Source organism: Anas platyrhynchos, chromosome 2 (assembly GCF_047663525.1).
Source record: "Anas platyrhynchos isolate ZD024472 breed Pekin duck chromosome 2, IASCAAS_PekinDuck_T2T, whole genome shotgun sequence".
NCBI lineage: Eukaryota > Metazoa > Chordata > Aves > Anseriformes > Anatidae > Anas > Anas platyrhynchos.
In genome coordinates, this window is record NC_092588.1 from 63,371,069 (window position 1) to 63,393,919 (window position 22,851).

Sequence of the window (22,851 nt, forward strand, 5' to 3'; positions counted from 1 at the left end):
CTGGAGCACCTCCTGCCCTCCTGCTGCACTCACCTTGGGGTCTGCAGGGCTGCTTCTCTCACAATTCTTTTCCTCCCTTCTCACTGTGCTGTAGCATTTTTATCCTCTCTTAAATACATGTTTGGCACTGGCACTGGCAGTGTCTGGCATAGGGCAGCCGTAGCCTTGCCTCACAGAGGAGCCCAGCAGCCCCCTGCTGCCAACACCTGGACACCTATACAGCCTCAGTTAGGCTGAACCAAACTCTTTCGTTAGCACATGCCCCGTGTTTTCCTAGATGACTGATTCATCCCAAATTCATCATTCAGCATTGCCAGGACTCTCAGAGGAGACTCTCTTTTCATTTTGGACTAACCCAGTCCACCTCTGTGTGGAAATCTGGAAGCACAAAGACACTACCGGTTTTGACATCCCTGTCCTCACCTGTTGCAGCTACAAATTTTACACATCCTGATGTTTTTTCACTGTCTTGGGTTCAAATATTGATATTCACACACCAGCATTAAAGTAGAAAATGGAAGGGTGGACCAACTTTGGCATAAACAAGAAACAGGTGAATCTTCTGATGTCCCCAGGAAAAGTGGGGAAAAATTGTTATTACTTGTGTTTTAGGCTGGATGACACAGGCGCCATGTATTTAGTCTCTGTTGTCACCAAAATAAATAAAAAATGGCTATTTTTAAAAGCTTGACCCTGGCAACAAAGTGTAGCAGATCAGGGCTGGTGGTCTTACTGCCTTTCTGCAATGAAAGGGGAGGAACAGGAGATTTTTCATCAATGCCCATACCCTAAATTCAGCTTTGTCTAGGCCTATCACATTAACCAGACACTTACTCGCAGTAATTCACCTGCACTTACTCACCTGTCTCCTGGGATTATTTTTTTGTAAGGAGAAATTAGGCACATGAAAATTGCATTTATGAAGCTGAAATTGTTTTGGTGTGCTGGTGCTAGCAGATCTTTTTTTAATGCCATCAGATATTTAATGACAACAAGTAATAACTCTAAGTTCCTGTCTCACTGCTTATATTTCAATCATGGATATTAATATTTAGGCCTGGATTGTTCTCAGTTAAATCAGAATAAATTCAGAGAACTTACATTGGCTTTGTAAACTGCTGCTTCAGATTCACAAAAATGTACGAGGAGCAATGGTTTTGTACAGTAACTGTAATATAGATTTCATGTTCTTTAAGTCACAGCATACTACAGGTACATTCAACTTCTTACAAAGTAAAGCATTTAAGAAAATGCTACTGATATATAATATTTGAAAAATACTGGAAACACTTTAAATGCAAGAAACTAACATCAGAAAAAGTTATTTTTGAGTATTCAGCACCCATCTGTTGCAATTAATGACTTTAAAATTAAAGAGGAAACATTTTAATATAACCTTTGAAATCAGTTTACCTCACTGAGGTCATTTAAAGCCAAGGATAACCTGCCATGACAGGTCAAATCACTGAAGCACTGTATTTACAGGGTGACTGGACAAGAAGCTCAGGCAACAGTGCAGAGGTCTATACGAATACTCCTGCAGCGGTGCAGAGGGAATCCCAAGTCATTAAAAAATAACTTTCCTTGGGTTTTCTGATGTGTAATCTGTTATACCCAAATATGACACCATATTTCATTAGCCAAAGAAAATACATCCCACACTGGAACTGGATACAACAATTGAACAGCTTTAGATGTTCAGTAAATTCACAACTATGCATCACAATTCTGGTGCGTCAGACCCCAAACTCCATAAAATTGCAGTATTTATCTCCAAAACCATAACTGTCTAAACATTTACATCAAGTTTCTTCCATAAAACACACATTGAAAGTTTAGAAATGTTGACTGAATCATTTCCTGTGACTCAGTGATCTGCTATTGCATCTGTGCAGAACACCAGGAGAGCTGTTTTTAGCGTGACAATTTTACAATTCAATGGAATGTTAATGGCCTCTTAAATTTCATATAAGACAGCTTCTTATCATGTCCTTAATCTCTTATCAGATGTTATCTCGAGTGAAAAAAAAAGTCAGGGCCAGATTATAACCATGGAGAGAAGAAGTAAGAAAATTCTCCCATGCAACCGATCTCAGATTGAAGATTAGCAGCGACTGTGTGCCAGCTATTTCCTGTGATTGATCAGATATCTAGAGAATCATTACTCTGTTCCCCTGGTCGTATGCTACCCAGGATACACAGAAGGGGGTGTGTGCTGCTGGAGTTAGAAGTTGTAAACCTACTCCTACTATGAGCCAAAAGGAGTTTTTATCATGCTCTGAAGCCACCCTTAGAGCAGAAGATAGATGTACAGGCTGTTGCAGCTATCTCTTCAGAGGGACTGTGCAACACTGAAATCTAACCAATCTTTAGATATGAAACGGAGACAATACCACATCTGTCCCTAAATCCCATTGGATATTTTCTGTGGATCAGAATGGATCCTCTGCTTCTTAAACAGGTACACGGGTTTCACCTCCCCTCCTACCACACACAATAATCACAGAAAAGATATTGGTGCGTGTCTGTATAAACTCTTATGAAAAGAGAGAAACTGAATACCCACACAGTGCTGGCACATGGACAGAGTAAATGAGAGAGAGAGAGAAGGAAGGAAAGAAAGAAAGATAACAAAGAGAGAAAAAGAAAGAAAGAAAGAAAGAAAGAAAGAAAGAAAGAAAGAAAGAAAGAAAGAAAGAAAGAAAGAAAGAAAGAAAGAAAGAAAGAAAGAAAGAAAGAAAGAAAGAAAGAAAGAAAGAAAGAAAGAAAGAAAGAAAGAAAGAAAGAAAGAAAGAAAGAAAGAAAGAAAGAAAGAAAGAAAGATCCTTTTCCTCACCCTCCCCTTCTAACCCTTCTACTTACTTGAAGTGTAAATTGAAAGTGGCTAAGAAGTAGGTTAATATCACTAACATAATTTCTTCTACTATACACTCTTCCACTAACACCTTGATAAAGATGCTCAGCTTTTAGAATGTGCTGTTTGTTTGTTTTAGGAGAAGCTCTTACTACGTGATTGCTTCAAGCAGATAGGAGAGAGCGAACTGTGTGGCTTTTGTTGAGCCTGCATTTTAGGGCAAATATCTTTGAAGCACAGCCTACTGAGAAGAACAGCTTTTCACAGGAAACAGAAGAAAATACTGTGTGCTCGAGACAAATGGGATTTTCCTCGGGCAAGAAAGATGTAATAAACATCTCAATACAAAATTAGTTAGGAAATATGAAAGGTTGGGGGTTGATCTTTGCTTTTACAAAGACAAAGGGAGAAAATGCCTATACTAAAGGACCAACAAATTCCTCTGCAGCAGATTTCAGATATAACTGAAAACATGAAAATGAGCGCTCTGATACATGCCTGCAAGCCAGCCAACACAACAACAGCGTTTAAGAAATGGCAGAAACGTGGACCCTTTCCATCCTGTCACGGCACACCGACAGACTAAAGCAGTGTAACTGCTGTAACACGCTGCGTTCCACCTCACCCCTTGTTCTCATGCTCGTCATTTCCATGTGCACCTAATAATAGCATTTCCCATTCTTTCCCCTCCAGCCACTGTTCTGCATGACTCCACCTTCCTCCCCCTGCTCCCGGGTGCCTGGGTCCCAGACTCTGCCGTCCACACCTTCACTGCCACCACCTCATGGGGCTCCCAGCCCTTTCCCTGCCCATGGGTCTGCCTGCCCCAAGTCCTCCTCACTGCCAGCTGCTGCAATGTCTGCTGAACATCTTCCTGTACCACTACTTGTAAATAATGACACTTTAAAGACATAACCCCAGTCTATTCCCATCCAAAGAACTACAGCAGTTACGAGCCGGCATGGAGGGGAAAACAAAACCCTGAAATAGCTGCATCACAGTTCCATGCAAAAGGAGAGCCAGCAGTGAGGACATGCGTAGCTGAAGGGCTGACCTTGATGTGTGGTATTTGACCCTTAAAGATTCTTTTTTTTTTTTTTTTCTTTTTCAATCTTTGTCTTCTTATTCATTACCAGAATAGAAAAAGGCACTTCCTGACAGATGTTCTGAAGTCTAAGTGCAGGTTCCCTTTATTGCCAACACCTGTACCGCTAAAACAGGTCTAGCTGTTGGTGGATCTTTTTATTATTTGAGGAAGGCAATTTTTAAAAGAACAGAGCACAGAGAAAGTGTAACGCTCCAGATTTGTAAACCTGTTTTCCCAAGGTTCCTTTACAGAGATGAGGATATTGAGCAGCAAAGAAAAGTCTACAGCCTTGGGTGATAGGGGTGGGGTTTTGTTCTGGTCAAATGAATGTTGAAGTTATCAGTCACTCAAGTCAATTTGTCCACTGAGAACAAGAAATCAAACTTACAAAATAATATGATTTAGCCTCTCTTAGCCAAAAAAAAATACAATTCTCTCTGTCCTTAATTAATTTGTTTGGATTTAGAAGAATGCTCCTATGTTTAACTATTTGGTATAAGCATCATGGGACTGAGGCTAATGTTGTTAGTTGATATTTGACCTGCCTTTTCCTATTTAGTTATTGCTTCTAAAGACCTTCATATTTATGGCCCATGTCTTCTTGCTCTAATCTGAATGCCCAGAGGAACAACGGCACGTACTAAAGCAGTGAAGTTTACTCCCAAGTAAGAAATCTGAGTCCCACATGGCTCATACTCAGTGTTTTGCTGCTGTTGGACTCTTAATTATCTAATTATTTTTTTTTTTAGATTTTGTTATAGAGGAAATCATTCATATGAAAAAATAAAAATAAAAAAATTAGAGGGCATGAAACACAACTCATAAAAAGAGAAGAGCAAAATCTAAGTCACAAAATTCATCAAAGTTCAGGAAAATTCAGGCATGTCCAGAGCTAAATATACAGTTTACCTAACAGTTCCTCAATCAAGGAAAAAATAATAATAATCAAAAAAAAAAAAAAAGGCATTTACAAAAATGGATAGGGAAAAAATCTTCAATTTAACAGGAAAAAAAAAAAGCTTTAAGTCACATACAGCCACAGCTGTAAGTTTGATAACTAAATAAGCCAAACTAGTGGTTCCCTGCAGTTGAAAGTATGAGATCTGTCTGCCCCTTTTTTCTTCTGCTTCTCTTCTGTGCCCCAGCTCTCTTCCTCTTCCCTACTCACAGGCACACCATCTACTGTTACATTTCATGGCTGTAGCATCAGCCTCTCCTATAGCCTGATTCAATCCCAGGAAATGTCAGAAAACTATCCGAGACATAAATGGCATAAAAGGTCTGCGATTTCAATGAATTAAATCAGTTCCTGGAGAGATACAAGTGTCAGAGAAAGCACAAAGTACATGATGAGAAGAGAAAGGGAGGGAAGGGTAGAGGACTTCATCTTTTTGCTGGTAGTGGGCTGGTATGTCTGCTCACTGTCTCATTCTTCAAAAAGACACTGGATTAGATGTGGTTTTCTCCTACATATTCCACACCTGGTGTGGACCCATAACTGATCTCACATATTTGGTAGCTAGCCTGGAATTGCACCAAAATTAGCATATTTACTCAGGAATCGGACTTCCTTCGATGGCCCCAGAGCACTCCATTTTGCTTTTCTTAGTACATTTTACATCTCTTTTCCCCGTTATTCAGCGGAGGTGTTTTTAATGACAGGGATGCAAAACCTTCCGTCTAGGGTTCAGCAGCTCTTTTTCTGATTTTAGAGTAGGAAGAGCTATCTGCCCTCAGACGGTCCCAAAACATCAACCTACAAAGAAGCCTCTGCCCAATATTCATCCTGGCTCGAAGGTAGAGCAGACACACAAAATCCTGCAGCTTCCTCCCGGCTCAGAAAGGGTTCTACACTCAGCTCCATGTTTGCAAAAGAGATCTGGAAAAAATGTTCTTTGTCTGAACATTATTGTTCCTTGGGGGTGGCAGAGCATGCCCCTTCTGCAAGAGAGAATAGGCTGCAAGGCCCCCCATGGCACGCAGCAGCTCCCAGGGAATCTGTGATAGGCCAATACCCCCCCCATGCCTCTAAACCATCCTCAGTCCCCGACAGCCACCATGTCAAATGACAATAGTGCAGAATCCCCAAAAGAGTTTCAGTCTTCTGACAATGAATTGAGAACTTTATTAGAATAAGGAGACCAGAATTCCCCTTCAGAAGGCACTCCCAAAGTACGGTCCACGAGGCCAGCCTAAACGCTCTAAGGCTGGCCTGCAAAACTCTGTTAAAAACACTGTTTTCAACAGTGTCTCTTTTAAAGGTTCGACAAGGCAGTTCAGTGGCAGCACCAGAGGAAGAATAAAGCTAACATTTCCTCCACTTGTCAGAAACTTTGGAAACTCCTACCTCAAACCACATTTTCCCCCATCCTCCTACTCCTGTCAGGGTTTTTCGGCCCTCTTCTGCCAGGTGTCCTCTCACAGATTTGAAGCTGCAGCAGATCCAATGCTGCTTCCCCTTTTCCAGTGAGGCCCTAGATCTTCTGAAGGATCTAAATCCACCCCCTGGTCAGCTTGGTGACCACCCTACCGAACAGGTCATCTTCACCCTGAGGAAACATCTTCCCTTTCAGTTCTTTGGGGCCTCCAGAGGTGGACTCCCCTCAAGAGGCCTTTTGCTTGGGCTCCAGCATGACTAACCTTAACCTCCACCGCACACCACAGTCCAGCAAAGTTTACATACTTCAGTCGATGGCAGACACATATGGTCCAGCTCCAGTGATAGTGATGTCAGCAGGTATTGCCCAACATTTTCCCTATTTAGATCCATTGCATCTGGATTGCCTGATTTCGTCTTGCGTAAGATTTCCATGTTTGTGGAAGGAGACCTGAAAAGGATGGGTTTTGACACCTACAAGCCTCCCATCATTTACACAAGGCCACTTGAAACGAAAGTGGACCTCTCACTTCGGCGGTGGTGTTCCCAGCTGCTAACTGGGCAGCGTGCCGGACTAGAAGATTGCCCTATAGCCAAGAGGAGCTCATGGTGACTAATTGTGCTTTCAGACATCTGTCCTGATCTCTTTCTTACCAGCCTGTTCTCTTGTGGTGGAGTGACCTGAATGTCATGTGCTTGAAACCATGCTGTATTTTACAATGCCTAGAACACTGCAACCCAAGAAACTGCACTTTGTCATGGCTCTTCCTTCCAAGAAATGAAAGGGAGAAGACTCCTTCCTAAGATCTATTCATCACGGTTTTAGGTGGAAGAAGTATTTCTACAAATTTAGATGAGCCAGTAGCTACAACACGGGTAAGTCATAGAAACTTGGTGCCTTCCAGCAGCTAGTGCACAAACTGGACCCTACATCTCAGTCTTATTCTAAGCTCTGCTCTCAACCTACCCTTTGCTTATGGATGTCCCCAAAACATATTCCCACACAGGTCAAACATCTTCCTACCACTTCCTAGTGTATATTCTACCCGCCTCTCATCCTGCAACCAATATGGGGGATTTTCTATTTGGTTCATTCACTAAATGAAAAAAATGTGACTATGGAATTACAAGTGCTTTGTGAGGTAACCAACAGGAAGCGTAGTATCTACAACTGCCGTGGTGTTTATTTTGCTTTATTTTATTTTTTTTTTGAGGTGGAGATGATGCAATAGATTGCATTTTTTGTGCAATAGCTGAGATCAGATTTGGATGCACATTTGGTGCCTGTCTCACCGTTTTACCAATTCTACAAAACGTGTCATTAAACTCTTTGGAAAACACTAACTTTGTAAAGCTCTCTCCTGGATGCACAGTGGGAGAACACACCACCTTCTGAAGTCTCCTCGGTCAATACAGCACTTAAACACTTAAATCTGACCTTAACTAGTCTCCAGGTATCTCTTTTTCAGGAACATAATAAAGTGAAGGTGCTCCTGGAGTTAGTAGTAAGAATTAGTTTTGCTGCTTCTCTGACAATTAGCCCAGATTAAAGACTTGCTGCCTATGACACTTCCTCACTCATTAGAAACTTGGCCCTAGTGTTCATATAGTACGGTGAGGAACACACTGGAAACTTACCAATTTGACTAAAGAAAGGTGGGGACAAATAATGGGTTTAGAAGCTAAATATTTGACTGCGTTTTGAAGTTTCAAAATGTCTTTTCTTAACAAAGTTTCAGTTTCCTATCCTTTTTCAGTCCTTGGCACTACTATTTTCACTTTTCTTTCTGTCCTTGCACCTCCCCAGGATGAATGACGTTCCTTTGTGGACATACAGAAGAAAACTATTGGCAAGAAGCAAAACCAACGTCAAATACTGGACCTATGTTATATGAATTGTCAATATTTTCAAATAGTGTCTTGTTGAATATTGCTCCATCAGAGATCCCAGACACCCTCAGAACAGCCTCTTTCTGTGGTCCAGAGCAAAAGTCCCGTAAATACTGCTTTGGGGAATATTAGTCACATTAGTAATGCTCATCACTGTAGACAACAGTAGATAAGCATAAGCAGTTGTAATTAGTGCTCTAAAGACTGTAGAGAAACATGTGCATAATTTGTTTCATCCAGCAGACACTATCACTGTAACCAAAAGTGCAGAACGATAGGCAGGTGTGAGTAAGCACCCAACTTCTAATATCAAAAAAAACTATGCCATGTGTGTGTTTTTCTTCACCTACCAGACCTACAATCACTAATAATAATAAGGATTATAATAATAATAATAAACTGCACCTACTGGTAGCTGCTCATTCCCTCTAAATCCCCTCACCTTGCACAGAGTAGGATACTATAAACCCCATCCACACCTGGCCATATTAATCTCATCATCATAGTATTTCTATTTTTTTCTCACCTGACAAACATGTAAAATACAGTTTCTTCTTCACTTTATTGTTACCTCTATGACCTGTGATTCATTGCTGAAGAATGAATTTAAATTTGTGATACAAAAACAGCAACAATCTTCATGAGGGAATTTCCTTTGAAATGAGATGCTGTGATTCTGAACTCTTATTGTGATTCTGAACTCTTTACACTGAAATGCTTCTGAAGCCCCCTTCTAGCCCTAAGAGGTATACTCTTTTCAGTAACAGCTATGCAATATATCTATGTTGTGCCAGTTTTACAAAGTACTCTGAAAAGCAAATATGCATATGTGTGTTAATGAATCAAATAGTATACAGAAATGCAGTAAATTACACTCATTCTGAAGGGCAGCATGCTCCTAGTCATGAGCCTTGGGATGCCATTTGCTGATGTTAAACAAATAAACCTACAACAGCATTTAAGCAGGCATGAAACTTTCCTTTTCAGAATACTTACGTTCTCCACAGGCTCCTGTACAGATATTGCAACAAGTCTGCTAGAAACTAAAACTAGCTCAAGTTGTAAAATGTTTTCACTTCCTTTTCTGAGTCTCTCTTTGCAAGGTGGAGGCCAGAAATAAAACCAATACAACATCAACAAAAGATTGACAGCTTTTAAACATTTGTAGCCAAGGTAAAAATAATAATAATAATAATAATAATAATAATGTCCTATTTATTCTACTACATTTATTATAAGCAGTCTACACTATTCAAAAGATATTATTATTTAACATTTTAAATTATTTACCTATCAAGAGCGACACTGCTGGGAAATCATATGAATACTTGCCTATATAGCTTTTTAAGTCTTGTTTTTTTCTAGCCACAAAACAAATTCAGTAAAGATTGTGATGTGTTTAGCAAAACTGTTAGATGAACACAGACCTCCTAGAACAAAGCTTAAAATTCCTTATTCTGGTAAAACTTACAGCCGAGACACAAAATTGTACTGGTAATAGTTGTGTTCAGGGAAGGGGAAGTTGTATTCTTGTAGTTACACCAATATAAATTGAAGCAGGATGAGTAAGAACAAACTTTTCTGCACATGCATATCCTCTTTCAGATCTAGGTGTGTAGGATGAAATTGCCACCACTTTTGGTGTCTCCTCATAACCCATCCGTTGCAGGTTACCACTTGCAGAGCCCTGCTAACAAAAGAGCTTGCATGAACACTCTCACATGAGTCCCGCTGGCAAGGTCATCAGCTGTTTTAATCAAACCTTCTAGCTGTGCCTGTAGAGAATGAGGTAAGCACACTTACTCCCATTATAAGATTTATCAGGGCGATACTCTTCAGCAGCAAGGCCGACAATGAAGAGATGATATTCTGACATCCCCAGCCAGCCCCGCTATTTGCAAAGTCAGCAGCTGTCACCACAGCCCCAAGCAACTGACTCAGAACAAAACAATGCCTGTCAGGAGCCAGCATTCAGCCCTGCTCAGCCTGCAACTTATCCTCTCTAGGGTGAACTATTAAGGTCTGAAGATACTGATTTATAACTTCATACGTATACATTGCCTCACGGATGGGGACTCCCCTGCCATTAACATACAGATACATATAACTCACTATTTGCATCACTGATGGAAATCCGACTACCTACTCCAACAGTCAGTAGAGTTGAGCTGGTGTTCTGCTTTCTTGTAAGCACTGAAATGCACACTCACCGTCTGTGGAAATGTTCTGAAAAATCAAAGGGCTTCAGTGAAAGCTTGAATATTTTGGACCATTATTCTGCAATAGCAGTACCCCAGAATGAAAGTGATGTCATATGCAAACAGTTAAGAAATCATTCAGTTGCTTCAACTAGATTGCAAAACTACCATCACCTTTGGCTTATAAGAGTTCCATAACATCATTTCGTCAAAAAATTCTTCTCCAGTCACATGTATAGCTCCATTGCCTCATTTGAAACATGACTAGCTGATATGGTGTCACTTAAATCCTTTGCTGTGTGACTACATAAATACAAAATCACTAGCTAACATTAAAGTGTTGGCTTCAGAATTAGAGAAGCCCATTACATGAGTTGCTTAAGTGAGCTGCTCTGATATATTGACCTTACATCTTTGCCTTTGTGTTTTTAACCCAGTGATCCTCCCCCTATTCACATACTGTCCCAGCACTCATTACTACTGTTGGCAAATCTTAGGTACAACTTTTTAAAATATTCTGGAATATAACGAGGCACTACATTGCAAGGTGCCATACTTGAGTTGAAAGTAGAGCAATTGTATGGACATATTCTAGTGACTATGTCTAGAACAAGAAGGTCTTCTTGCATAGCTCTGCTAAGGAGAGAAGGACGCCTGTTTGGTTTGGTTTAGTTTTAAAATGATAACAATAATGATGAACACAACATTGTAAACAAAGCTTTTTCTACAGTACTGGTATATGTACCAAGTCACTGATGCCGGTCACTTTTCAGATATTTGCTGAAGCCCAACAGCCATTGGCACCCAATTGTAACTTAACTCAAGTAGTTACTCTCAAGTAACTCTTTAGCTCAAAAGCATCAGCTAGAAAGGTGAACTTGGGACTGCAGAGAGGACAGAATCTGTTCCTTCAGACAAAGGCCAAAAACCCACTTCTTCCACCAAAATTTGGATGTGGTCATAAGAAACTGGAAAAAGTCTTCATGGCATAGCTTATGTCTACCGTGCCATGACAATGCACAGAATACTTAATAAAACCACTCTGTACACTAAGCTAAAAAATCTTCAGTTAATAAATGAATGGAATTTAAAATGTTACATAAGCTTCTAAGCTTTAACAATATGCAGGTTTTAGGGTCAACAACTTTCCAATTAGAATAGCTATATGCATATAAAAATACATTTGGTTTCATGATAACACAATTCTATATTTATAAAATTAAATCACCATTCCATTGAAATATCCTTCTTTGCACAACATCGTAAGTGTAGTTACCAGTCCAGTCAGGCAGATAAGAATGACTTTCTGAGACTTCTGACAAATTCTTCCCTCCTCTTTCTGGTGCTCCTTCCTCCATGTTCTACATAAGCTGTGATAAAAGGTGCATATGTGGCACCATTAGTTATTAAAACACGAGACATTAACTGATGGGAGATGTTCCCCAGTGCTTTGCTTTTCAGAATTCAGGCAGGGAGCAGGAATCTCAGACATTGCCTTCATTCAATATCCAAAGTAAAAGAATTTTTAAACCTTTTAAATTTTTCCCAGGGTGGAATTAAAGAACTGAAAGACATTTTCTCATTATACTAATGTATGCATATCCTCAGAGAAAATAAAAGAAGGACTTGACACAATCTAAAAGTCTTCTATTGCCATTATTAATGCTGCAGCATGGTTCTGATTTTCTCCTTTTAATTGGCTATTTAGTGAATCAAAACATTGATTGCTAATGGCTGAATGTATTCCATACATGATCTTACAGAAGCCCACATGCTAGTGTTGTATTACAACAGAAACACATATATGTGAAATTTCCTTTGGAGAGATTTGATTTCAAACAAATGAATTATTGGCAGAGAAAGTTATTTGTTCACTATTTATTTCCTTTTTCTTTTTTTAATCCTTACTTAATTATACTTCAGTATAGCCCTTAAAAAGTTCACTTTTACTTTGAAAACTAGCTGCATGGAAAAAGAAATTAGCTTCTTAATAGCTCCGTTTTATTACATTTCAGACCCCGCACCGTAACTTGTTACTCCAGCATATGGGTATCACAGCAAAAAATAAACAAATTACCGCAGCATAATGAATTACTGTTCAGCAGCTGAGCAACGCTAACTGACCGCTTGCGTGCTTTTGGCAAAACCTGATGCATTATTTTAAACACCAGTGAGGATATGCATTAGGCTCTCCTCACAACCACAACAAAGCAGCTGTGTTTTTCCAAAACACTAATTTCCCTGTAAGACAGCAACCGAGGCTCTGTATTTCTTCCTGAACTACCAACACAGCCATGTGCTAAGCTTGATATCCCATATTCACTGGAAACTACTGAAGGCCCAGTGGCTTCAGCACCACCAAAGGCCTAACCATGATGTGGTTGCATCGAGGCCTAAAATGTCCTGGAGATGCTTTACTGTGGAGACAGCATAAAAATTGGTAACAAATCGCACCTGGTCCTTGCTCCTCAGGCTGCAGGGAGAAAGCTCATCCTTTTTCCCCAAAAAGAGAGAATTCACTCAATGCAGCACTCTCTGGAGATCTGGTTAAGTATACAGAGGACACCAGAGAATGGCTTTTGGGGGGAAAAACATGTTTTGCTATCAGCAGGTGTTTGCTACAGTTAAATACAAGTTTATCTTACAGCAACCTGTGGGCTGTGTTGGAGTCACCATAAAGAACTTCTAAATTTGTATTATCCAGGAGGAAACAAATAGTTAGCACCCCCGCGTTTGCACTGAATGAAAACGACGTGGAGACACACGGCCTCAGCCAGGCCATGGTCCATACACGCTGGCTCGCTGTGCACTCACCTCCTCCTGAGGCAACATCTGTGGAGGAGAGAGATTTTCCTACATTTTTTAGTTTTCTTTGTAAATTGACCACCTATCAAGTGAATTTACAGATTCAGTGATAGTGATGAAGGCTGTACAAAACCAAGAAGAGAATAAACTTAGTGGGGGAGCTCCACCTAGCTGGCAAAATTTCTCTTTTTGGCCCAGTTTACTATACTCACAGAGAAAGATATTACTTCGCTGTGCACGCTGCTTCCACACAAAAGCTCGCTGTAGAAACCACAAAGCCATGTGGGCATCCTCCGAATGCACAGGAAGGACATCACACTATGGACTCGGCTGCATCGGAGTCCTGAAGCACGAGGTCCCTCCTCCGAGAAGACAGGGGTCATTTGTAGATCCTGCAGAGGAGAGAATCGGGGAAAACCAGCCCTGCTGAGTACATCCCCCTGGCTCCTTCCTGCCTTCTTGTGTCCCACTCAGAATGAGATAAAGACATAAAAGAGCAAGCAGAGTGAAGAGAGAAGCACTAGAAACACGGATGCCAAGCGCATGTGTTGCATCTTTGAACCTTTGTCCCCGTAGAAAGGAGTAAGTAAATTTATAGTCCTCTGTGCTTCACAATTCACAAAAAAAAAAAAAAGAGTAGTTGAGTTACATGTAAAGGATTAGCAAAGGCAATTTTTACTAAAGAAAATGATTTTACAGTTAAGTTCAGAATGCCATAAGATGAATAATTATTCCTTGATAGGCTGATTACCAGGCTGAGATCTATGGGAAGGGACTTGGGTCTTTTCTCACAAGCCCTCTACCTTTTGCATTCATTTGTTGCTTTGGGTGATTTTTTTTACACTATTTTAAAGACACTGTAACACTCCTATGGTCAGAAGTGATTTTTAGTAAGGATAAAGCAACCTCTGAATTTTTAAGGCCAGTGGAATTTGAATGGCAGGGCAGAAACCTTGAGTTAGCTGAATTCAGTGTTGTAATGGGTCAGGACAAAACCCAAAAAATGTAAAGGAACTTTTCACCAAACTGAAAACCTAATCACGTCTGTCATTTAACCTTTCACTTTAATCAGTTTTGTTTTCTGGAAATGTGAGATACTACATGTGAAAGCAACATTTTAGTATGGCATGAAGAGGGACCTTAGGAGCTACAGACTAGTAAGCCTGACCTCCATACTGACCTAGCCAGTAAAAGATATTACTACGATATTACTAGATTAAAAAAAAAAAAGGATATTTCATCAGTTTTCATAATGACAAAGAATTGATGACTCATGGAGTAATATTTGACGAGAACGCCACTTTCTTAACTAGCTCATAGCTTCCTTTGCATTGCAGGAAGGAAGACTTAAAACGGATCCGATCAATCCAGCGTAATTAAATTTGATAAAGTAGTTGCTAGCCGGTTTCTAGAAAGAAATCTCTAGCTGATGCTTGAATAAATGTGCAGAATGAGCTCCTGGCAAAGCCAGCAAAATACCTGGGATAAATTCTCAGCTTCCATGCAAAGAACATGTTTGAGATTATTTATTTATTTTACTTGTGTCATTTTAGGAGTCTAAGTAAGTTGTTCCAGGTTTTGGAGACCTCCAAAGCATCGGTGGACTCAGAGATCACAAAACTACAAAGACAGCTCTCACAGGCTTAAATTTGCTCTAGAGGCACTCCTGCAAGCACCACACGTTCTTCTGAGCCTGCAAACTGAAAGGTTGGAAATTCCTGCTCTAACTGTAAAATGAACGCTTCAAGCCCTCAGCAAAGTAGTTGTTACAGGAAACATGAGTAACACTGCATTTATGGCAAAAATAATTTCAGTCTAGCAACTTGAAGAAAGAAATTACTCAAAATAGAATACATACACCCGATTTTTATATTGTTAGAAGTTAATCACTTAGCATTGTTTATTAATTTTAAAAAGCAATGTATTTGCCTGGAACATCTTTGTTCCTTGAACGGATTATTCCCCAAGTTACCCAGTTACTGTCCTTTTTTAATTCTTTTGCTGGGATATCAAACACTGATGCTCAGAACTTGGTCGTAGGCAGAAGTTTTAACCACAGAATCTCTATCAACACCTTCAGTCTGATTCAGGAGATACTTTCCCTGAGGCCAACTTCTTGATATTTTCTAAGAGATGTTGAGCAGACCAATGCTAGAAAACATGTATTTCAGCATCATCTCACTTGCCTTTTTTTTTCTGTGTTGTGTTTATTTTTGTTTTTAAATAAGTGGAAAGCAGAGAGTTTGAAGATTTAATAAACAATAACACTCTATGTTTCATTTTCTTTTTTTATTATCAGACTGAGGTCCAGCAAATGGATCTGCCCTTCTGTAAGTACATGTATTCACAACATTGTCCTATTTGTTATGTTTTTCCCTGAGTCCCTAGGTTCACAAATACAGAAATTTCAGTAAAAACATCTACAATTTCTCTTTCCTGTCTTGCTTTTAAAAGGCTTCAGGGATGAAAATGAGTACTCTCCAGCCTGGGATCCACTTCCTGTTATGACCAGCTGCTCTTCCACAGACTGGCCAAGAAGCCACACAGGTGTAACCCACACAGGTAGGCAACTTCTGGGAAGTAACCGAGGGAATCACTGAGAGCATTCAGGCTGTAGGATCACCAGCACACAGGCAGTACCCATCTCCTTCATCTTCTCTGCCACCACTTTAGAGGGCACCACCTCCTATGTCTGTAAGAAACTGGTATCTGGCTGAAGAAAAATGCCACTAAAACAAACACAGAGAAAGAAGAAAAAAAAAAAAAAAAAAGGAAAAAAGAAAAAAAAAGGCTTTGCAGTTAGGTATGTGAAACTGAGAAACCTTCTTTGACATTACTAAGATGCACCAGAGACTACACACCCTCAGACAACCCCACGTATCGTCTCTCACCAGCCTACTGAAAGGTCATAAACATTTTGAAATCGTAATCACCCAGCAAATCAATGTGTGCAGGGCAACAGAACAGCCCATGGTTTTCTGTATGTTTGGGTTTTTTTATATGTTGAATTTCAGTTACTTTCATCTTCTTACATTCAGAAACAAAGCCTTTCTTCCCTCAACTGTTACATGCACACTCCACGTGCTCTGAACAAGATGTTTTGTCTGCTATGAACCACAGGGCTGTCCATCACAGGGACTGCTCCTGACACCAGTGTTTGGGACATATGACAACCTCCACACATCAGGCCATAACTTCACTGATGCTGCTATCCTGCCCCAGGTCAACACTGACTACTTTGGGAAAGGTACAACCATCCTGCCTGGGCTGTAGGCAACTGAAGGTCTTCCTGAGTCAGAAGCAGCATCAGCACCTTTGTGTTTAGTAATTAGTGGTGGACACCACTCATCTCTCAGAGCATTGCTTTAACTTACTCAAACTGCCTCCATCAATGAATGCCATGTTGTAATTATTTGCTCTTTTTTCCTTTAAAAATATGTCCTCTTGCTTGTTTTTAAGCTTGCATCCTGAATACTTAACTTTTGTGATTTATTACCAAAAAAAGAAACCTCTATTTGCCATATCCACCCATGACCCTGCAGAGAGCTATCACATTCAATCCCTCTGCCCTGAATACTGTTATTTAAGATGAAAAAGTTTCCTGCCCTTATATGAAAAATCTTGCACTGATCCTTGTTCCTGCTCTCATCTTTTTTCCTAATTCTGCTCTATCTTCCTTCTGATGAGGTGGCCTACAAGACAGTTTTCAGAATCTTCATGGATTCAGGTAAGAGCCTGATGGGTTTTTCTCTCTTTCCACCCCTTCCTAACATTGTTGTACTTGCCTTTTTGACCTCCTTTGAGTAGCAAGCTGACATTTTCACAGAACTATTCACAATGAGTCCAGAACCCTTCCTGAGTGATAATAGGTAATTTAGAGCGCATCACTGTGTATGTGTAATTAGTTGTTTTTCTCCGTGTGCATTATTTTGCATTTATCAATCCCAAATTTCATCTGCCATTTTCTCACTCAGTCACGCAGAATCGCAACGTCTTCCGCACTGCTTTTCAGCCAGCTTTTGCTTCAATGTCTCTGGGAGCTTTATCGTTCCCTCCATTCTCCTCAGATTGCTTTTAAACTCATATATGTTTATATATATAGTATATATCCTTGTATATACATGTATATAGTGGGTATTTTCTCCCTGCTATTGAATCTACTTACTCTGATTCAAAGGAGATCCACAGGGGATCAGTAAGGTCCTTGTCCCAGGAACATTTGCAACACCTAATAAATTTTACTGTTGCACTTCAGCAATCCACAGCACATCTGTAAAATGAAGCACATTAAGAAGTGAAGGAGGGGTGCAGAAAAAGTAAGATTAAGTTAAATCTTTTTTTAAAATCAGTCTTCTGTGTTGCTTTTCCACTTAGCTTCCTATTGTCTTCTCTTTGACTGGGATTTGCCTTCGCTCAAAAAGCAAGCTCAAACAGCATTTCTATTACTGGCCAGGAGACTGAGAGCTTTGGGTATGGGAGCCACAAGAAAGCCTACGAACAGCTGCACAAGAATAGCAGAAAAAAATGTACACTATTTTTTCTATACTTCCATATACATTGTTATAGTCGGAGTCCTTTTTAAAAAGAAACTGAGATCATCCCTGTGCACGCCCTAGGGATTTTTTTTTTTCTGGTCGGTGTGGAACGTCTAGATGGAAGCAAGTGAATTTCACGCTTAATTCCGAGGACAGCGAGGTTTACAGGCGTTCTGATGTGTTCCAGGAATGCATCCCTCAGTTGTGGCCTAACTGCAGAAGCAGTTTGTCTCCCCCATTCATTTCCCATTTTGCCAACAATGCCATTGTTCCCGTGGAATGCAGCTGTCATGAGCGGTCGTGACTGCAGAAGGTGTTCCCTAGGGCAGCTTGGGCCACTTCCATCGAGCATTGTGAAGCCTAAGACCAAAACCAAAACCTTGAACTTGTCTTGGTACTCAGCGGGGTGACAGTGCAACGAGCAGAGCTTCGGGGTGATAGGCTTTCAGCAGCCCGTATTACGGCGGAGATAAATTGCTTCATTTTGCGTCAGCCTAGCAAATCTATACCATATGAGTGGCTACTAAAAGTCAGTAGCCAGCTAACGCACCAGGACTCACCGCGGCCAAAGGCGCTGTGAAACTGGGAGGCAGGGAGCAGTCCCATATTTATACAAGCAAGAGGCACAATCAGAACTCGGGAAACCGTTTAAATATAAATAAATCTGTACAATTATATAGCCATGACTCCACGGAATCCCACACATTGTTCACACAAGAATTTATTTTAGCCTAATACTTAACATTAAAATGTCTTTCTTCGGTTTTAGGAAACAATTAGGCCAGTTTTCAAACAGAAAACATTTATGGTTCATGTGAAAGTACACAGGCAAGCTCACGTCTTCATATCTGTACAATTACCATACAAACTGATTTCTGCAAAGGGGATCGAGGCATCACTCCAAGAAGCGCAGGTTAACACAGCCAGTTCTTGTCTGGATTGCAGAGTCTGTTTCCACACAACTCAGAATGAAGCAAAGCCTCTATTCTTGAGTTACAGGACTTCAGTGTCATATTTCCCATACTCTGTTTTTTCAAGAAGAAATCTCCCGATGCTCATTCTCCAGCTTTTATGACCTGTAGAGGATCTTATGCAATATTACCAAGGCTTCTTTCACCTGGTTCCTCCTGGTTTATCAGTCTCACCAAGTTCTATCACTGCCCTTGTCCAGCCACTCTACCCAACCATCCTCCACCTGCACCAGGAATTGCCCAATGTCCAAACCACCACAGGCAGGAACAACCCCGGACTTCCTCAAACACACATTTTCTAGTTCTTCCCCAGTATTGAAGAGGCTCACTTGAAGTGAAAGTGCACCCCGGATGGCTGCACTGGTTATTTCTACCTTCCTTTCATTCTGTAGCTCTTCTTCCACGGCTAAAGCACAAGCGTTGGTAATTAAGCATAGTATGTGCATTTTAAACATGAAGTGAGTTTGAAAGGGAGCAATAAAATTCCCCAAGTATGTTTCTGTAAAAAAAAAAAAAAAAAAAGTTCCTGAACGCATTCAATCTCAAATCCCTTTGACACACAGGATGACGAGGGCTAACACGCCAATAACCGCCTCCCCCTCGCACTGAGGCCACGCTGCCTTTTCTCACGTACTTTCAGTTTTGCTTGCAGAGCAGTCGTACAAAGACGGATCCCTCCTCTCACCTTGGAGGAAGAGGAAAAGGAAGGAAGTCCCCAGTCTTTCCTGGCCACTCGCCACTTTGTGTAGCGGCCTTAAAAATATTACAGGCAGACTTTTTTTTTCCTAAGAGAAGACACAAAGATCACGTCGCAGGTTTCTCCCTCCTCTCCCACACAAAACTCTTGGCTCAAGGAAGATTGAGCCAAATTACTGACTAGGTGAAGGGAGTGGGGGGTGAGATCTGCTCGCTGGTGGAAGAGACCATCACATGGAAAGGCAAAGGCAAATCTCCTCACACACAAGTAACTGTCTCTACCACGTGCTAGATCCCTGAGCACAGACAGCAAAACTGCTTTCTAATTTCTGTTCATGACTGAAGTCAGTCCTGAACGATAGAATCAATGGCAAAAGAGTGCATAATTAAAACCAAATGTCAAAAAAAATGTTTAGAAAAAGGCTGAATGGAGTAAAGGAAAAGACTTCATGCCTCAGATGTTAACCAGCAATTGCAGGTTTCCCTAGCACTTCTTCCACAGATCACCAGCCTGTCAAGATAAACACGTTATTAAAACCCTACAAGGCTAAGGTGAGATCACTCCTGACTTCACTTTTATAATGCAGACACGAACTGAGCTAGTTAAGCAGGGAAATGCGATGTGGGAAAGTCCAGAACAGGCCCCTCGTGGAAGGAAGGAGACCTAAAACAGCGACTGGAAACTCTAGAGGTACAAGGCAGAAGAGAGATTAGAGAGAAAAGAAGAACAGGAGGCAGAGAAAACAAGAAGGGCATGGTTTTTTTAGTGTTACCACAGGCATAAGCTGCAACCAAAGGGTGACATTAACAAACCACATCGTCTTGTGCTTACGATGTCAGACCCGAACCATGAAGCTGGCGCATTTTTGCCATGCGATGAAAAGAAAAACAAGGGAACCAGGAAAGCAATGCCAGTTAAAACTTCTTCAGAATAAGGAACCAGGGCGCGCTGTGTTGCTACAGTTTGGTTTCTGGAATGACTTCACCAGATGAAATATTCCTGTCTACCTGAAGCTACGAACTGCTCAGGAAAGATACTCCTCAATGATTTATTTTTGTACAAGTACTCAAAGATTATATAAAGTCATCACAGTAATGTCAGATTTTCTTACTATCAAGTGTAGTTGCAAAAAAAATTATTTTAAAAAAAATATTTTAAGTATTTTAAAAATAAATATCTTAAGTATTTATTTTTACTGTATGCCTTTTGAAGTCAAAGAAACTGTTATCAAGTAGCCTGATCACAGACAGCATCACCATAAAGGGTTTACTCCCAGCACCAAGAATTAAGGATTATCTGAGCCTGGGGAAACAACATAAAGGGAACCCGGGGACGTTGTGGAGTCTCCTTCTCTGGAGATATTCATGGCCCGTCTGGATGCCTACCTGGGCAGCCTGCTCTAGGGAACCTGCTTTGGCAGGGGGTTGGACCCGATGATCTTTGGAGGTCCTTTCCAACCCCTCCAATTCTGTGAGTCTGTTTTGCTTCTCTAGCACACCCTAAAGAGCCATTCTGGCTCCATGTCCTGTTTGTCTTTGTCTGCTTTCCCCAGAGCTCTGTCCTTGTTCTAACTTGCCTTCTGCTCAAGCTCACTACACTGGTGGAATCACTGCCCACGTATTTAAACTGAAGAAAGAACAAAAAAAAAGTGACTAGATTGAGCACCACCAAGATCCCACCTTTCTCATCCTCTTTAACCCAAGGCTTTGGGAGCCAGCAGTGAGCAGTGACTCTGTGCTGAAGTCAGCTCTCCCCAGCCTACAGCCAAGCACCCCAACTACTCTTCCCTTGGGACAGCAGCTCACCACACATGTTACGTGCTCTTGCTATCAAAAACCTCCTAAGAGCCAACTACCAAAACGGTCGAACCCTACGGGGGACCCTCAGGCATCAACTGACATTAACAGAAAGCATCAGATGAGTAACGAAAGCTTGCTCACGGCATTCTTGCTCAAGTACATCTGAAGAACCCAACTTGCCCACCAGTGAGAGCTCTCCCTGAAGCTCTCTTTGAAACATCACGGGGCAGAAATATTAAGTAAACTTTTCCTGGAAAGACAGCGCTGTGACTTGACTTCACCACAGTCAGCGGGTGAGGTTAGTTTGAGGGCTCGCTCATAACTAGACTCTTTCATCCTTTGCAGCAGCCTCCAGACAGCTGCCAACGGTGGGGAGCTCGTACTTTGGGGAGGATTAGATAGAAACCAAGATACCGGCTGCCCCGCTGGCGGCTTGTGGGTAATCCATCCTAGTGCAAGAGGGGAAAGCGTCACAAGAAATCGGTCACAGGCAACCTAGCTGCTCCTAGTTTTAGCTCACCTGTCTAGCCACGCACGCTGTCTAGCCAAATAGCGCAGCAAGCTACAGACCTTGCAGCTAAAATGACTGTAGAACCGTGGGGTTTCTCTCCGAGCACAGAGTTTCTGAAGAAGCAAGCTATTTCCCTGGAGAACTGAAGGTGGTGGCACCTCCAGCTCTCAGCTCCTGGAGGGCTGTCTCTGCATGATGTCCCAACAGATTGTGTGCATCAGGACAGGACACATCTCCTAAAGTAACTGTGAGGAGAAGTAACGCTTCAACATGTATGGGAACTGCAAGCCCAAATATGACTATAATGATGGTGCTCCAGGCAGAGTGATTGGAGATTAGGTGGGACAAGCATCGCTGTTCTATCTACTGCTGCTTGCGAGGCTTTCGCTTCACCTGCAGAGACAGAAATGGATTGGAAAACCAAAAAAAAAAAAATAGGAAAATACACACAGAGCTCCCCAAATGTGCATAACCCTGTGGAACCCTGCAAGCGCTGATACCACTGATTCCATTAACAGGAATTATTTATGAACCCGAATAGTGTGAAACGCAGTACTTTACACTCTTTAATTTAAGCCAACGCATGGAGTTTCACACGCTGACGGCCAAAACGCGGCACAAAACCGCTCTGCAGCGGCCAACACCGGGACCGCGGGCACCGGCAGGCCGAGTCCGGGGCCTATCCAGAAGAAAGAGGAGGAGGAGGAGGAGGAGGAGGAGGAGGAGTTGTGCCCAGGCCCGTCCCCAGGCGCAGGCCCGGTTGCCATGGCGACGCGCGGTGCGGCCTCCCCTGGGATAGCGGCGCAGCGCAGCGCAGCGCAGGGCGGTGGGGCCGGCCGCCAGCCCGCCGGAAGTTTATTTATAGCTTGGCCGGATACGCGCTGACGTCACGGAGCGCGCCCGCCCCCGTGCGTCAGCGTAACGGGCGGACGTAATGGGAACGTGACACACGCACGGCGCGAGGCTATTTATAGCCCTGGGGGGGGAGGAGGGGGGGGCCGTTGTGTTTGCCCGCCGCACGCGCTGGGGGTGGGGCCGCGCGCGCGCTGCGTAGGCGCGGTCACGTGAGCGGGAGGGCGCGCCCCCAACCCCCCCCCTCCCTGCCCGGCCCCGCCCCCGCGGGGGAA

General features: G+C 41.9%; 1 long non-coding RNA gene across 4 annotated transcripts; it reads right to left on the bottom strand.

The window, feature by feature from the left end:
• Positions 1-15,487: 15,487 nt before the first annotated feature.
• Positions 15,488-22,622, bottom strand: LOC119716154 (uncharacterized). 4 transcript variants are annotated; one of them, XR_011807643.1, is made up of 4 exons: positions 22,286-22,622; positions 21,094-22,117; positions 17,377-17,481; positions 15,488-15,940 (listed from the first exon to the last, which is right to left on the bottom strand). It is a non-coding gene; the product is annotated as an uncharacterized lncRNA (long non-coding RNA). The 4 variants fall into 4 exon arrangements; XR_011807644.1 differs by having other exon boundaries at positions 21,734-22,622; XR_011807642.1 differs by having other exon boundaries at positions 21,094-22,622.
• Positions 22,623-22,851: the final 229 nt, after the last annotated feature.